An 18,014-nucleotide genomic window follows, 5' to 3' on the forward strand; every position below is an offset into this window, starting at 1 on the left:
CAGGGATACCATGGTCCTTAAAGAACAGGGATACCATGGTCCTTAAACCAGGTACTGGTAGCATTGGCACTGTGTGCAGGTGCTAAGTCCTGTTGGAAAATGAACTCTGCATCTCCATAAAGTTGGTCAGCAGCAGGAAGCATGAAGTCTCTAAAACTTCCTGGTAGACGGCTGCGTTGACCTTGGACCTCAGAAAGTACAGTGGACCAACACCAGCAGATGACATGGCACCCCAAACCATCACTGACTGTGGAAACTTGACACTGGATCTCAAGCAACGTGGATTCTGTGCCTCTGATCTCTTCCTCCAGACTCTGGGACCTTGATTTCCAAATGAAATGCAAATTTTACTTTCATCAGAGAACAGAACTTTGGACCACTCAGCAGCAGTCCAGTCCTTTTTGTCTCAAGACACTTCTGTCGCTGTCTCTTGTTCAAGAGTGGCTTGACACAAGGAATGCAACAGCTGAAACCCATGTCTTGCATATGTCTGTGCGTGGTGGTTTGTGAAGCACTGACCCAAGCTGCAGTCCACTCTTTGTGAATCTCCCCCACATTTTGGAATGGGTTTTGTTTCACCATCCTCTCCAGGGTGCGTTTATCCTTATTACTTGTGCACTTTTTTTTATATACCACATCTTTTGCTTCCCTTCGCCTCTCTATTAATGTGCTTGGACACAGAGCTCTGTGAACAGCCAGCCTCTTTAGCGATGACCTTTTGTGTCTTGCCCTTCTTGTGCAAGGTGTCCATGGTCATCTTTTGGACAACTGTCAAGTCAGCAGTCTTCCCCATGATTGTGTAAACTACAGAACTAGACTGAGACCATTTAAAGGTCTTTGCAAATGTTTTGAGTTAATTGGCTGATTAGAGTGTGGCACCAGGTGTCTTCAATATTGAACCTTTTCAAAATATTCTAATTTTCTGACATACTGAATTTGGGGTTTTCATTAGATGTCAGTTATAATCATCAACATTAAAATAAATAAACCTTTGAAATATATATGTGTGTGTAATGAATGAATATAATATACAAGTTTCACTTTCTGAATGGAATTACTGAAATAAATGAACTTTTTCATGATATTCTAATTTTATGACCAGCACCTGCATACATTTTACTGAAAAAACAGAGACCAGGCGTGGCTAGTTTTAGCGCGTTGCAATCTTGACGTTTCCAGCTCGTCCAAAATGCTGCAGCTCGGCTACTAACAGGAACTCACAGGTTTGAGCACATTACTCCAGTTCTGTCCTCTCTTCACTGGCTTCCTGTGCGGGTCAGAGTTGATTTTAAGATTCTTCTGCTGACATTTAAGTGTTAATGGCCTTGCACCCTCATACCTCTCAGACCTCCTTCATCCTTATACTCCTTCTCGGACCTTGAGATCATCAGACCAGCTGCTTTTGGCTGTACCTAAAACCATCTGAAGCTCAGAGGAGATCAGGTGTTTTCAGTCATGGGCCCTAAACTCTGGAACAATCTGCCCATCAACATTCGACAGGCCACCTCAGTCTCTATTTTTAAATCTCTCCTCAAAACACATCTGTACTCACTGACACATCTGTACTCACTGACATCTGTACTCACTGACACATCTGTACTCACTGACACATCTGTACTCACTGACACATCTGTACTCACTGACACATCTGTACTCATTGGCATTTAACACAGTGTGATCTCATTTGATATTTCATTGTTTCTCATTATATTTCATGTTTGTATGTTTTTATTCATGTTGCTGTAATATGTTGTTATTAATATTTGATGTTGTGATCTTATTTGGTAAGCACTTTGATAACAGTTACTGTTTTAAATGTGCTATATAAATAAATGTGACTTGACTTGACAAGAATCATAAAACATAATGCACAATTTAGATTTTGTTACTGTGTTCATGCATAAAAATGCGATGACTATAAACTCATTCACAGGCAGATTGCATGTTTTTAACAAGGCAAGAAAGAAAAACTTGTTTATGTTTGGGTTTTTTTAACCATGTTCATTAAATTGCTTAAACTGTTAAAGTGCGACCACAAAATTACATAACAATAAGCAAGTATGTCTTTGTTTACAATTAAATTCAGTGATCAGTTCAGAATATCTTGGCACAGCTCATTAGCAAATGATCGTAGCCCCAAATTTTGTAGCTTGATTTCCTCCCAAAATGACTACTTCAGTCAGCTCTCCTCTCACAGCTTTTAGTCGCCATTTCTTTTCAGAAGGAGATAGAAGAACTTCACCTCTTCTCTTTGGACCTGGCATGTGTGATTCCACTGTTAACCCTCTGACTCTGCGTACATGCAAGATTATTTTACCAGCACATCGTCCATTGTTTGCCAAGACTGTCCAAAGTGTGCTGGTCAATGTCCGAATGTAAACAAACAACTTGTAATTGTTGGCAACTGAAAGTGACTGCTGATTTTGCACATTTCTCACAAATTGTGGGAGACTTTTGGTAGAGAATGTTGCATATATAATAGTTTATTTATTTATTTATTTTAACCATAGATGATACACATACAAAAAAAATCTACGGTAATCAAAAACATTGAAAAGTTGCATATTTTGCCAGCTAATGTGGCTTTAAAGAACAGTACACAAACAAAGCCCTTCACGGTCAGGCTGCGTGGCACTGAGCCGTTCATGACACGAAAACAAAAGCTCAGACACCTGATCTAGGAAACAGTCTGAGGCCTTTCCACTGGAGCTTACGATGACACTGAGCTGAGGGTTACAGCTAAAATGGGTCATGTGGGACCGAATGAAAACGATCCAAACGAAGAGTGTGCAACAGAACTTTTATTCTTCACCTCAGCTCTGACACCAAAGAAGAAATACTTAAAAATGTAAAAGCTATAAGATCTGCTACTTTTTAAAACCCTCAGATCATTAGTGTCCTACATGGTCTTGAACAGACTGTCAGTCTGCTAATAATTCACCACTCGTCACAACAAGTGACGTTTTGTGAATACAACTTTAGCTAAATGTCTAAAAGATCATTATTTTTAATAAACCTGAAGCTGAAGTGATAAATAACAGGTTATACTAATCTTTAACAAATGAACACAAAGACAAACAATTACAAGTCACTTTTTCTTTTAAGTGAATAAAAATGTTTTCTTTTTAAATCAACAGAACATGGCAAGAAATACCTTACCAATGTAAGCTCATAGCGTATTCCACATTTCTCAGGTTTCTAGGCTTTCCGTAGCTTTGGCACTTCTGATTTACTGGTACTAATTGTGGCCGTCACTGCAGGACTTTGTCATCTGTGTGATTCTACAGGACAAACGCTCGTGCCTTTTATCTCCACTGCAGGGGACAAAGGCCTCACCAAACACTCAAACACTTGGTAAGCAACTACAGTCTATCATTTAAACAGTGACACCAAAGTCCTCTCTCTCCTAAAAGCACAGCGATGACAACTTGATAAGATCTTTATACTGCCAGTATGCTGCTATAGCTTAGTTTAGAGGAAAGTCTGGGTTGGAGTAAGGAGACTGGGTCAAAAGGTGAAGAATCACCCCTGAGATAAAAATAAAATAAAAATAAATACCCCCATGAGACAATTCAATTCAATTTAGTTTATTCATATACTGTAGCAAGAATACAGGGAGGAGAGAGTGGTGATAGGAGCAGACCTGAATGGACGTGTTGGTGAAGGAAACAGAGGGGATGAGGAAGTGATGGCTAGGTTTGGTGTTAATGAAAGAAACCAGGAAGGACAGATGGTGGTGGATTTTGCCAAGAGCATGAAAATGGCTGTAGTCAACACCTATTTCCAAAAGAGGGATGAACAGAGTGACCTATAAGAGCGGAGTAAGGAGTACGCAGGTCGACTACATTCTGTGTAAAAGAGGAAACCTGAGGGAAATTGGGGACTGTAAGGCTGTGGCAGGGGAAGGCATGGCCAGACAGCATCAGATGGTTGTCTGTAGAATGACTGTTGTAAATAAGAGAAAAACTGTAATTAGGCTGTATACCGAACTGAGGTTCTTGTATGACACCGACCGAACTGCGTCCGTCGGTGTATGGATTGAAACGTCACTCTTCTTTCGGTGTCAAGTTTCGATATTGGCTATAACGTGTCACGTGGTTTCAGCACGCCGGCAGGTAAAAGTCAGACATATAGCAAACAGACTAGGTGTTTACATCCAGAGCTGTATAGAGCAGCCGTACACACCTGTTTGTCTATGGTGCTGGTTACGCCCACAGACGGGGTTCACGTGTGCAGCGAGTGTGTTGTCGAACGGCTTCAATTTATGAGCAGAAAGTTGCTCCGTGTTTTTCTGCAAGGAGAGTGAAGGACAGCAGCCTCCCTGAAGTGTGTTGAACGGCCTGATTCATTATCTCTATGACCGGACTCGTCTTCATCAAAGAACTCCAAGGACAGAGCTGTGTGTGCGATTTCAGCTGGTAAGTTTACGTTTGTTAATGTTACTGCAGCTTAACACGTACATCGCGGTGAATTAAAGTATAATCCATGTAACGCTAACTTTAAGATATTAGTGTGTAGCTTTATTTCATCTATGTAGCTAGCTAAACTCAGAAGCTAACTAAAAATTGACAGTAACAGATGAAGCTTAGCTTCTAAAATTGTGCTCATCCATTGGGTCAGCTGCTTAAACAGTTCACGTAATGTTTACTGTCTGTTGATGTTCTCCTCACAGGAGCCTCTGACCCTGAGGAAGACAGACAGAAAAAAGAAAAGCAAGGTGGGGGCCACAGGACAGTCACAAACTTTGTTGTTAAAAGTTTGCTGCCTTTTTCTACAGTGGAGGCTCCATGGTGGAGGTAAGTAAACTTGAAAGGATGTTGTTGACCAGTTAAGCTTTTATCTCTCAGCCTAGATAATGTTTTTTGAGCAATAATAACACAACCATGTTATTGTTGATGTTTTGTTCTAATGTCAATTAGGGAGATGATCAGAGCCCTAAACCCCAGAGAACCACCGAGAAAATTCAGGAAGAGACACAGAGGTGCAGATGTCTGCATCAACTCTAACCTCAGTGAATCCAGTGACCTACTGGTAGAATGTGAGGGACAATATGTCAGTGCTGTCAAACTGACAACCAAGTATCTGTGTGTGCAACAAGCATCATCTACACCCTCAGAGCAAACATTTTCTACTGCTGGAGACACCATCAGCCAGGAGTGTGCTTGTTTGTGTCCAGAGAAAGCAGACATATTGATGTTTCTGAAGAAAAACTGTTAAGTGAAAAGGTCCTCAGTGTGTAGCAGTGAACATTAGACACTTACGTGTCACGTTGTTTGCAACTGTTCTTTTGACCTGGACATTATTTGTTTATTTTAATGTTAGAAAACTGCTTGGAATAGAAATAACAAAGTTAAAAAATAAAACTCACAATTTATACTGTAATGTGTAATGTCATTTTATTCTTGTTAGAATTAACAGTAATTACAAAATTGGTACCGGAAAAAGAGCCGTCCAGGAACTGACACCAAAGTGAAGGTACAGACACCGGTACTGTTAAGATATTTATCTAGACTGGTCGTGGGAGTTTTTGATCTGCTCAGAGATAGGATTATAACAAAATTGTGACCCGGTTCTGACTGGGTTAAACTGGGCCAGCAACTCTAAAAAGAGTCTCCCTAGGATTCGATATCCGTCAAGGAATATTTATTTCTGCTTGCTACATCACATAAAAAGGCTTATTGAAGCACCGTCTCATATTTCCGTACACGTCAGAACCACTTAAGATCCACTGAGATCACACTTAGTCACACTCCCTTGCACACTGACAGGTTGAGCGTCCCTTCTGCGAAGGAGGAGTCTAGGACCCTATAAATGAGTAATGACACGGAACATCTGGGTTCTTCCGGGTTTGTGATCGCGTCACAGACCGGAGAGACCAGCGCTGTAAACTGTAACATTTTCCTGCCTTGATTTTAATACAATTGATAAAACTTAATTGACGTCTCCTCGATTTATTGTTAGTATGAGTTGCCACTTCTGAGGGAGGCTTGAGCCGGGGGAAGCGACGTGGGCTGGAGGCGGGTTTCCGGGTCCGGTGGCCCACAGCCGGCTCCCGTCCTAACAGTACTGATGCCGATTTTTTTAGAAAGGTACCTAGCCCTAACTGTAATATCATAAAAGCAGATCAAATGGTAGAAGCTGAAAAAAAAATGTTTGAATATTGTGAAATTCAGAGAGGAGCTGTTAAAAGCTATGGGTGGAAAGAAAGAGCTTCCAAATGACTGGGCTACTACAACAACAGTAATTAGAGACAGGTAGGAAGGCACTTGGTGTGTCATCTGGACAGAGAATGGATGATAAGGAAACCTGGTGGTGGAATAGTGACGTGCAGGAAGTTACTCATAGAAAGAGGTTAGCCAAGAAGAAATATGACCGTGTGAGGACTGAAAAGAGGAGACAGGAATATAAGGAGATGGGACGTAGTGCAAAGAGGGAGGTAGCTAAAGCAAAGCGAAATGTGCATGATGAGTTGTATGGGAGGCTGGACACTAAAGAGGGTGAGAAGGACTTGTACCAATTGGCGAGACAGAGGGATCAGACTGGAAAGGATGTGCAGCAGTTTAGGCTTTTTACGATATGTATAGTAATGTTCTAGCAAGTGATGAGGGTGTGATGGGAAGATGGAAGGAGTGCTTTAAGGAGCTCATGAATGAAGAGAATGAAAGAGAAAGAAGAGTAGAGGTCATAGAAACTGCAGACCAGGAGGTGGGAAAGATTAGTGAGGGTCAAAACCAGAAAGCTCTGAAAAGAATGAAGAAGGGGAAGGCAGTAGGACATGATGACATACCATTGGAGGTTTGGAAAAGTCTTGGAGAGATGGCAGTGAGGTTTTTGACTCAAATATTCAATGGCATATTGGAGGGTGAGAAAATGCCCAAGGAATGCAGAAGAATTGTGCTTGTGCCCATTTTTAAGAATAAGGGTGATGTACAGAGTCGTAACAACTACAGGGGAATTAAGTTGATGAGTCACACAATGAAGATCTGGGAGAGAGTTGTAGAAGCTAGACTTAGATGAAAGGTGACTAGTTGTGAGCAGCAGTATGATTTCATGCCAAGAAAGAGCACAACAGATGTCATATTTGCTTTGATGATGCTGATGGAGAAGTACAGAAAGGGTCAGAAAGAACTCCATTGTGTCTTTGTGGATTTAGAAGCATATGACAGGGCGCTGAGGGAGGAGGTGTGGTATTGCATGAGGATATCTGGAGTGGCAGAGAAGTATGTTAGACTGGTACATGACATGTATGAGGACAGCAGGACAATGGTGAGATGTGCTGTAGGAGTGACAGATAGCTTCAAGGTGGAGGTGGGATTGAATCAAGGATCGGCTCTGAGCCCGTGTTGTTTACTTTGGTGATGGACAGACTAACAGATGAGGCCAGGCAGGAATCCCCGTGGACTTTGATGTTTGCAGATGACATTGTGATCTGTGGGGAGAACAGCAAACCGGTGGAAAAAAACTTGGAGGGGTGAAGGTATACATTTAAAGAAGAGGAATGAAAGTCAGCCGTAGTAAGAGAGTACATGTGTGAATGAGAGGGAGGCCGGTGAAACAGTGAGATTACAAGGAGCAGAGGTCACAAAGGTGTAGCTGGAGAGCTGGTGCAAAGAGAATAACCTTCACATCAATGTGAAGAAGACAAAGGAGATGATTGTGGACTTCAGAAGGAACAAACACACCTACACCCCCCTGAACATAAGAGGATCTGCGGTGGAAGTGGTCTCCAGCTACAAGTATTTGGGTGTGCACCTAAATGACAACCTCAGCTGGGGCAACAACACCACCAGCCTGATCAAGAAAGCTCATCAGAGACTCTACTTCCTCAGGCGGCTGAGACGAGCTGGTCTGGGAAGCTCAGTCCTCGCCTCCTTCTACAGGTGTGCAGTGGAGAGCATCCTGTGTTCCAGCATCAATGTGTGGCATGGAGGCTGCACAGATGCAGAATAAAAGCTTTGCAGAGAGTAGTGAAGGCTGCACAGAAGTCTGTTGGAGTCAGTCTCACCACCATCACAGACATCTACACCTCCAGAGGCAGGAAGGGGGCCACCTGTATCATGAAGGACCCCACTCACCCAGCACACACACTTTTTGCCCCGCTCCCCTCAGGAAAGAGGTTGAGGAGCATTAAGTGTATAACCACTAGACTGAGGAATAGCTTCTACCCTGAGGCCGTTAGACTCATGAATCTCTAACCAGAATATTCACTGTGAAAAATCACATCATGTTGCTGCTGATCTGTTTCATGTTGCTGGTGATCTGTTTCATGTTGATGTGTTCATGCATGCTCATCTGCTCACACAGACTCATGCTCATGTTCGTGCTGTTGTTTGACGTAATGTTTTTATGCTATTAGTGCTCAGTATATTTTTAGTTGATGTTTTTCTTAGTTGATATCTTAGATGTTATCATTGTTTTTCTTTTACATTTTATTGTTGGATGTAACTGGGACCCTGTGTACATAGTTTCGCTGGTGCGAATGACAAAGAATCTCTGACTCTCTCTCTGACTCTGACTTCAAGTACTTGGGGTCCACTTTCTAGGAAAATGGAGAGTGTGGTAAAGAGGTGAAAAAGAGAGTACAGGCAGGATGGAATGGATGGAGAAAAGTTTCAAGAGTGATTTGTGACAAAAGGGTGTCAGCAAAGGCTTACACAAAGTTTGGAAAAGTTTACAAGACAGTTGTGAGACCAGCTATGTTGTATGGTGTGGAGACAGTGGCACTGACAAAAAGACAGGAGAAAGAACTGGAAGTGGCAGAAATGAAGATGTTGAGGTTCTCTATAGGAATGACAAGGATGGATAAGATTAGGAATGAGATCATCAGAGGTACAGCTAGGGCTGTATACCGAACAGAGGTTATTATATGGCACCGACCGAACTACGTCGGTCAGTGTATGGATTGAAACGTCACTCTTCTTTCGGTGTCAAGTTTCAGTATTGGCTGTAACGTGACATGTGGTTTCAGCACGCAGGCAGATAAAACACCAGACATATGACAAACAGACTACGTGTTTTAATCCAGAGCTGTTATAGAGCTGCCCTACAGCCGTATGTCTATGGTGCTGGTTCCACCCACAGACGGGGTTCACATGTGCAACACATGTGGCGTTGAACGGCTTCAATTTATGAGCGGAAAGTTGCTCCAAGTTTGTCTTCAAGGGGGACCACAGCCTCCCCACTCCTCTCAGTGTTAAAGTCAGCATGTGTGTGTTAGAGAGCATGAATGGCCTGAATCAAAATTCCACAACCGGACTCCTCTTCATCAAAGAACTCCGAGGACTGAGCTGTGTCTGGGATTTCAGCTGGTAAGTTTACGTTTGTTAACATTACTGCAACTTAATATGTGCATTGCGGTGAATTAAACTAGGATCCATGTAACGCTAACTTTAAGATATTAGTGTTTAGCTTTATGTTATCTATGTTGCTAGCTAAACTCAGAAGCTAACTAAAAATTGACACCAACAGATAAAGCTTGTAAAAATGTGCTCATCCATCGGATCAGCTGGTTAAACAGTTCACCTAATGTTTACTGTCTGTTTATGTTCTCCTCACAGGAGCCTCTGACCCTGATGTGAGGAGAGGCAGACAAAAGAAAAGTGAGATGGGGGGGGGGGGTACTTTTTTTTTTTCTCTACAGTGGAGGGTGCATGGTGGAGGTAAGTCAGCTGTAAAGGATATTGTTGACCAGTTAAACTTTTTTTTCTCAGCCTAGATAATCGTTTGTGAGCAATAATAACACAACCATGTTATTGTTGATGTTTTGTGCTAATGTCATTTAGGGAGACGATAAGAACCCTAAACCCCAAAGAACCACAGAGAAGATTCAGGAAGAGACACAGAGGTACAGAAATCTGTCATCAACTGTAACCTAAGTGAATCCAGTGACCTGCTGATGGAATGTGAGGGACAATATGCCAATGCTATCAAACTGGCAACCAGGTATCTCAGTGTGTAGCAGTGAGCATTAGACACTGACGTGTCACTGGTTTGCAACAGTTATTTTGACTTGAAATTATTTGTTTATTTTTATGTAAGAAAATTGCTTGGAATGGAAAAACACCAGGGCAGCATGGTGGCGCAACTGGTAGAGCTGCTGTCTCTCAGCGAGCAGGTCCTTGGTTCAAACCCCGGTGCAGGGGCCATCTGGGTGGAGTTTGCATGTTCTCTCCGTGCATGCGTGGGTTTTCTCCGGGTACTCCAGTTTTCTCCCACAGACCAAAAACATGCATGTTAGACTGATTGGTAACTCTAAATTGTCCCTAGGTGTGAGTGAGAGAGTGAATGGTTGGTTGTCTCGTTTGTCTCTATGTGTCCCTGTGATGGACTTGCGACCCGTCCAGGGTGTCCCCCGCCCCTCGCACAGTGATTGCTGGATATGGGCGCCGGTGACCCCTGTGACCCAAAATGGAATAAGCGGGTAAAGATAAAGGATGGATGGATGGATGGATGGATGGATGGATGGAAAAATACCAAAGTTAAAAAATAAAACTTACAATTTGTACTGTAATGTGTAACATAATTGTCTTCGTTAGAATTAATATTAATTATAAAATTGGTACCGAAAAAAGAACCGTCCAGGAACCGACACCGAAGTGAAGGAACCGACACCGAAGTGAAGGTACCGACACCGGTACCGATGCAGAATTTTTTAGAAAGGTACCCAGCCCTAGGTACAGCACAGGTTGAACAACTGGGAGATAAAGTTAGAGAGGTCAGACTGAGATGGTTTGGACATGTCCAGAGGAGGGACAGTGGTCACAATGGTTGATATAAGAATGATTATTTTGATGCTTTTATGTCAATTTATACTTATTTTATACTCATTTTATATGCAGCTTATCTGTGCAAGTCAGGCCTGTACTGCAGATGTGTTTTGGAGGAATGAAAATAAGCCTCCGGGGGTGCTCTTGCCGCAAGATCTGGCCCATCTTGCGGTTACAGTGACACGGAGTTTGATGTAGACAGGTCTTTCATCCACCCACGACCTTGGGTTTGATAGACATGTTTTTATGAGCCATCGCTCTGCTGTACAAACTGCCTTGATGATAGAAAACATGTTTGCTCTGCCCGCACATCACCCAGTCAGAGGGGGAGTATAAAAAGTGTAACACCCAGAATTAGAGTCGAAGTCTGCTGCGGGTCAGGATCCGACGCCCAGCCTGAATTGATGTTACCTTTCTACTCGGACTGAAAACGGCTTCCTCGGTCTGGTGTCACGGTGAGGGGTTTCTACATCAATGCTTGATTTGTACTGAATGTACGTTGCTTTGCTGTATCTGTGGCGGTTTAATAAATGACACTTATTATTCTAGCAGAAAACAGCCTGAGAGTTTCTTTTGAGAGTTTTTATTCATTGTTCCGACCTTTCCCTAACCTGTATCTATCTTGTTAAAGATAATTTCATAGAACAATGGTACAAGGATGTTAGAAATTAAGCTTTCAGGACAAAGACAAGGAGGAAGGCCAAAAAGAAGATATCTGATGCAGTTAGAGAGGACATGGAGGTAGTAGGAGTGAGGACAGAGGATGCAGAGGACAGAATGAGATGGAGAAAGAGGACTTGCTGTGGAGATCCCTGAAGAGGGAAAAGCTGAAAGAAGAAGAAGATATAGCAAGAATTCATAACAAAACGTACTGTATCCAAGCACTGTGCAAAAATATTCACACACATAAATTAATTAAATACCAATTAGTAAAACTAATTTACACATGAAAGCCAGCAGATTGTGTCAAATCTCAACACTGTTGCAATCTCCCACCCCGAGCAGTTCACTGGTGACAGTGGGAAGGAAGAACTCCCTTTTAACAGGAAGAAACAAGAAGCAGAACTAGCTTCAGGATGTGCAGCTAACTTCCTGGACTGGCAGGGGTTTGAGAGGACAGGAGAGAAAGAACAACACAGAATGACTGGACCAGGTGTAGTTTATATGGGAAAAACAGTCTGAACAATTCTAGTGACTCTTCAAAAGCAGTTTCATTTGATAGTGAATAAGAGGCAATAGTACGAAGAATAGTGTGGATTTTCTCCCCAACTGAATTAATCTTATTTATAAAGAATCTCATGATCTCATCACTAAAGAGTTCTAGTGATGCATGGCTCAACCGAGACAGGACTTTAAATAAGTCTAGCTACAGTACTAAACTAGCTAGATCTTGTTCTACTCTGTTGAAGATGAATTATGTACAGTTCTATTTTCACAAAGAACTTTCTTGTCCGTTAGCAAACTAATATATCTCTTCCATGTTAGTGCAGCACCTGTGTCTTTCCAAATTTCTAGAGGCCTGTTTTCAAGACTATAACCCTGAATTAAACCAGAGTAGGTTTCTTCAGTGCAAGTCAAAGATTATTAACAACAGAACCACATACAGCCGATTATATGCCTGTCAACAATCTATTATACGGCAATACAGCCAGGACAAAGAGCAAAGAGCTTGTATAACATTTGACCTTGATTTGTGACCTTGACCTTAAAACTAGAATAATTAAAAGTAGGGGTGCACCGATAAATCGGCCGGCTGATTTATCGGCCCCGGTTTCCTTGCATGAGAAACGATTTTAATTTTTTGTTTGTTTTATCAACAATTGTCTGAACTTCATTTATATTTCAGAGCACGACCTCATGGCCAGTTAGAACAAGTTTGTATTGTTTCTAGGATATTGTTCAAGGGTATGTTCTTCAACAAAATAATATTGGAAAATTGAAGGTGCATTGTGAACTTATAACACCTGACAGTGTCGATTATAAAACAATATCAGAATCGGCAGGTCAGACTTTTTAGAAATCGGTGATCGGCCAGAAAACTGCAATCGTACACCCCTAATTAAAAGATTATGTGACACGTCTAGTGGTGGTACAAATACGTCTGAAGTTTCGTTAAATTATGTTGAGCGGATCAGGAGTTAGTAGTAGTCCCTCGTTTATCATGGGGGATCCGTACCTTGAAGACCCGTGATAAGTGAAAAACAGCAAAGTATGAATAGTAGTACAAGTAGTAGGTAGTAGTATATTTTAGTATTTATATATATTAAGGTGTTTGAAACCCTTCCCACACTCTTGTAATATTCTAAACATTTCTAAACTCAACACTCAAAAAGAGCACAGAATGTCATGATTTCAACTCTCTGCCTCCTCTCAGCCACGGCTGCACTTTGCGTTCTTGGCCACGCCCACTTCGCCACAGCAGAACGGACATAACAGAGGAGGGAGGAGGAGGGAGGAGGAGCTGCAGGAGGATGTTTCTCCTGCAGTGTGGGCTGCACAAAGGTGAATAGGTGCTAAATAATTTAAAATAATTCATTTTAAATAAAAATTCCATGCTGATCGTGCGGCTCACCCATCAATCAGCCAATTGTGTGTCATGTCCAATCTTACTTTGAAAAACCGCGATAGAGCGAGTCTGCAAAAAACGAACCGCAAAGTAGCGAGGGACTTCTGTCTTATCTTTAAATGGTTACTCTCTATGCCATATGTCAGAACCAGATCAAGTGAGATTAACACAATGAGTATGTTTGTGGACATTGAGGACAAAAAACAATTGATTTTAGTAAATTATTAAAATCTAAACATGAATAGAAACACACGACTAGGTGTACATACGCTCTGTGAAAAAGTAGCGATTGCTGCTCTCCTCTTCTGACTTCAGAATGTTGCTGGTGTTAGAAGTAAAACAGTCTAAAAGGTAGTGCACAATTACAGGTGAGAACTTTTTTTAATAATTCACAAAGTTGACAACAGAGGCACACACACGGCTCTTTGGTTCTGAGAGAGCAACATCTTGTCTTACATCAGGCTAATTCAATAAATGATTACAGAATCTTGACTACATTTAAAAACAGAAAAAGGACAATTATAAAAAAGTATGACCTTGAAGAAAAATACTGTATTTTGTGTAGAAATGAGCTGCCTGTGTGTACAGGTTTAAAGGAGTAACGGTAGCACCAACTATTTTTTTTTAAATAAATAGAATAAAAACCAACACTTAGGTGTCATTCTCAATCTCAATAATCAAGATTTTCATGAGCACACAGAATGTGAGCTGCTGGAAGACCCCCACGAAAATGTTGAGTGACATGAAACAATGCTATGCTAAGCAAAGTGTCACCCTGTCACATCACATTTAAGTACAGGTACTTTATTTTGCAAGACAATGTGTCCCCACTGTCCTTCCAGTTTTTAATAATGCGTTGGACAGTTCTTAACCCAGTGTTAGTAGTTTCTGTAATCTTCTTAATGTTTCCTCTGCTTGATGCAGCCAGTGATGTGACCCTTCTCAAACAGACGGACATCTTGTCCTGGACCACGCCATGAGTCTTTGACACGGTTGTTGAAGAAAAGAGAAGCAGCTCACGGCACCAGTCACAGTTCAAGAACTTGTTGCAGCTGAGAGATGATCGTGATAATCGAGTTGAACCGTGCTGTACTGGTACTAAGAGGTACTATGGAAAAGGGGCATCTGTGATCAGCAGGATACAAAACTGAAGGCTACAACGTCTGAACCTCCTCTTTATTAAAATTAAGCAGCCAAGGACATCACTCAGAAACAAAGCAGGACATTGTCAGATGTCTATACCAAAGAACAACTTTGTATTTAGGCATGAAAAATAAAGCAAAAAGCAAAAACAGGTTTTCAATCTGCTAAAATGTTGGTAAATGAGCATCTCTGAGAACTAAACAAAAACATTCCTTCCTGAAAGTAAAACGTCTTTCCTTTTATAGTTACCACTGTTTTCTGTGGGTAACTGGTGGGCAGTGGTGGGATGTAACTAAGTACAAATACTTCGTTACTGTACTTTAGTACATTTTTCATGTATCTGTACTTTACTTAAGTAGAGTTAAATGTGGGTACTTTATACTTTTACTCCACTACATTTTACATGAAGTATCTGTACTTTCTACTACACTACATTTCTATGACGCGTTGCATTACAAGTTACATTCATGTTGCAGCTTTTTGATTTGTTACTTTGAAAGTAACCAATGGTGAGAGGGAGTTGGTCCAGTGAATCACTGCAGAGTGGGCAGGTAACGTTAGACCCGCCTTCAAGAAGAGCTGGACCAGTGACATATATTCTAGTAAATTTGTCACTGAGCTGGGTGCACCTGCAGCACCACTAACACACTGAAATGTATTCCACCACAAGAGAGTCAGTCAGGAGATACACTCCACCCATGTCCTTATTGAAAGACTCAGTACAGCAGGACAGATTCTCTCTCCCTAAAGATCCAGACTGGACTCAGAACTCTTTGAAAACCAACTTCTTCTGAACTTGAACAAGAAATTCTTGCTGCAATATTAAAATGTGTCAGTTCATGATGTTAGGAGACAAGACATGTCTCCAAATGACTCGACACTCAGGTCCAAGTTTTAAAAATGTGTCAGGAAGTTAAAATATTATTCAATATTGATCCATTACAAGGTTGAATAGACAGAATTTAACTAGAGTTGAAATGATCAGAGCCTGTTCCTTTGTTGTGTCTAATGCTCCTTTTGTTCAGGCAGACAACTTTTACTTAAATGTTTTACTGCAGTTAAAATGACACAATGGTTTTACTTTGTGTTAAATAAAAACTTTTAAAAGTAAAATCATTCCTCTTTCTTATTTTGATTAATGACAGTTAACTCTGCAGGTCATCCCTGAAATTCTGACACAGAATCACAAGTCCAGGTTGAACTGTGTCACAGAGTAAACAGAATAAAAACATGTATTATCTGCAGCATCGTTCATTAAAATGACTCAACACTATTAATGTACTACAGAAAATATACATACAGTAGGTACACTTAATGATATGTAGACCATTGCATTATGTAATACATTCAGCAAGTACTTTTACTTATAATAATTAAAGTATTTTAAAAGCAAGCACTTATTTACTTTTACTTAAGTAAAAATGTTAATGTGGTACTTATACTTTTACAAGAGTACATTTTTGTCTGTTTATTTGTACTTTTACTTAAGTACAGTGTTTGAGTACTTCCTCCACCACTGCTGGTGTGCAAGTGTGGGCTTGCAGAGTCGTTCAGGTGTGTGTAAGCAGGTGAAGGGGATGGTAGGGACCTCCAGCTCTTCTCAAAATGCTCTCACAAGACAGTTCAGTCAGGATTCAGATACCTTCAGGCTGCCTAGGGACCTCTAATGGAGCGAGGCAGCAGGGGTCGGGGGCCTTGTTTGGAGACAGCCCACCTCTGGTATCACCTCTGAAGGAGGAACACGATCAAACGGCTGACGTGAAAAAATAACGTGCCGTGCTTCGTATCACTGCAGGCGAGTTCTGCTCCAGTGATCGATTCTGAACTTTTAAAATAATTCTCCTTGATCAGTCGAGTCCTGCTGCTGTGGTTTATTTCTCCACTAATGAAGCGGCAGGCGGTCGTGTCGAGAGGGGCCGATGAGAATTTAAACTGGACAGTGAAACGACGCTCCAGGGCAGCTGCAGGTTGATATATAAAGCCAGTGTGTTTATTCTGAAACAGAGATGAAGAGGAGCGCAGACGCAGAGCGGCAGCAGCAGGTTTGTAAGGACTGCTCTTCTCACTGAAGCTCAGAGCCAACATCATCAGGAGTAGAGGAACACTGGAGCTCATCACACTATGATGCAGGGCTGGAACAAGACACGAGTCACGAGGCAGCGCAAGGACAGATCCTGCGTCCACAACAATGCCTCGCTTGCATTTTAACAGAACTTTGAAAACGTTTGGCCCAAACTCAGCTGACCTTAGGGTTCGACTAGAAATGACCTTTAAATGTCTCGTTAAAGCTGTGTGACCTTTGAACTCCAAGGGCTCAAACTCATTTTAACCAAGAGTTAAGAATAAAAACCTGAATGAGGGCCAACTTTAATCAGGTTGACTGATGATTTTATTTATTTTTTAATACATACGTTTACCATGTTTCAGAATTTTTATGTTGAACTCATAAAGAAATATAACACGGACTTATTTTTTATATATTTTACCAGTCTGAATGGACTTCACTAGGCTGTTCCAAAAATCTAAAACATTTCAATAATTTCTAATGCATTTCATGTAATCAGTTTTGACTCATTGTTAATGGGAAAATAAACTAATACATTTTTTAACCTGGCATTGAAACGGTTATAAAACACCTGAATGAAAATCCAGACAGCTGCAAACATTACAATTAAAAAGTACAGATGAAAACAAGAAAAGATCTTCTGAATGAAATGAATGCAGACAGACACGCAGCGGTCAGGGGCTTCGACACGCGTTTCAGAGAGAGTTGTAACAACTAAGAGCTGAACACACATTAAAGTAAAACTCATTTCCATGATTTACTTTTACTACATTTAAGGGAAAAGTAGTCCCCACTGATAAACACACACTTAAAGCAAATGCTTACTGCTGGATGATTTTTGCTGAAGAAGTTGAAACCAGGCTAAGAAGGTTTCATCTCGAACCTGTTAATGTGAGATGAATTTGAACAGCGGACATTTGTTGAAAACAAGAAAATTAAAGCAGCAGCAAAACAGCATAAATGTCAGAAAAACACGACTAGCTCAGAAATGAGCAGAATAAGCTGAAATACGCAGAGACTGAGAAGATTGAAGAAAAATGTAAAATTAGAAAAAAAATTAAAACTTGCTGAAAAAGTTTTTAAAAACGTTGAAAGGAACACAAAATGTTGAGAGTATCCAAAACAATAGCAAAAGGCATTAATTACAAACAACAAGCAGAAAAAAAGGCTAGAATAGGCTGAAAAATATCTCAAAAGTACCTGAAAAGGCAGAAAAAACTGAGTTTAGCTGAAAGAAACTGAAAAAAGCTGAAGTTCGCAGAAAAATTACTTCAAAAAGGAGGAAAATCAGAAGATAGATGCTGAAAGGAGCTGAACGTTTCAAAAAGGATGTAAATCAGAAGATAGATGCTGAAAGGAGCTGAAAGTTTCAAAAAGGAGGTAAATCAGAAGATAGATGCTGAAAGGAGCTGAACGTTTCAAAAAGGAGGTAAATCAGAAGATAGACGCTGAAAGGAGCTGAACGTTTCAAAAA

The 18,014-nt window shown here is 41.0% G+C and overlaps 1 protein-coding gene across 1 annotated transcript in view; it reads right to left on the reverse strand.

Moving 5' to 3' along the window:
- evi5b (ecotropic viral integration site 5b) overlaps positions 1-18,014 on the reverse strand; it is a 111,873-nt gene that overhangs the window by 92,452 nt on the left and 1,407 nt on the right. The window lies entirely within an intron of this gene.

This window comes from Nematolebias whitei, chromosome 3 (assembly GCF_014905685.2).
Source record: "Nematolebias whitei isolate Nwh7 chromosome 3, NemWhi1, whole genome shotgun sequence".
Lineage (NCBI taxonomy): Eukaryota > Metazoa > Chordata > Actinopteri > Cyprinodontiformes > Rivulidae > Nematolebias > Nematolebias whitei.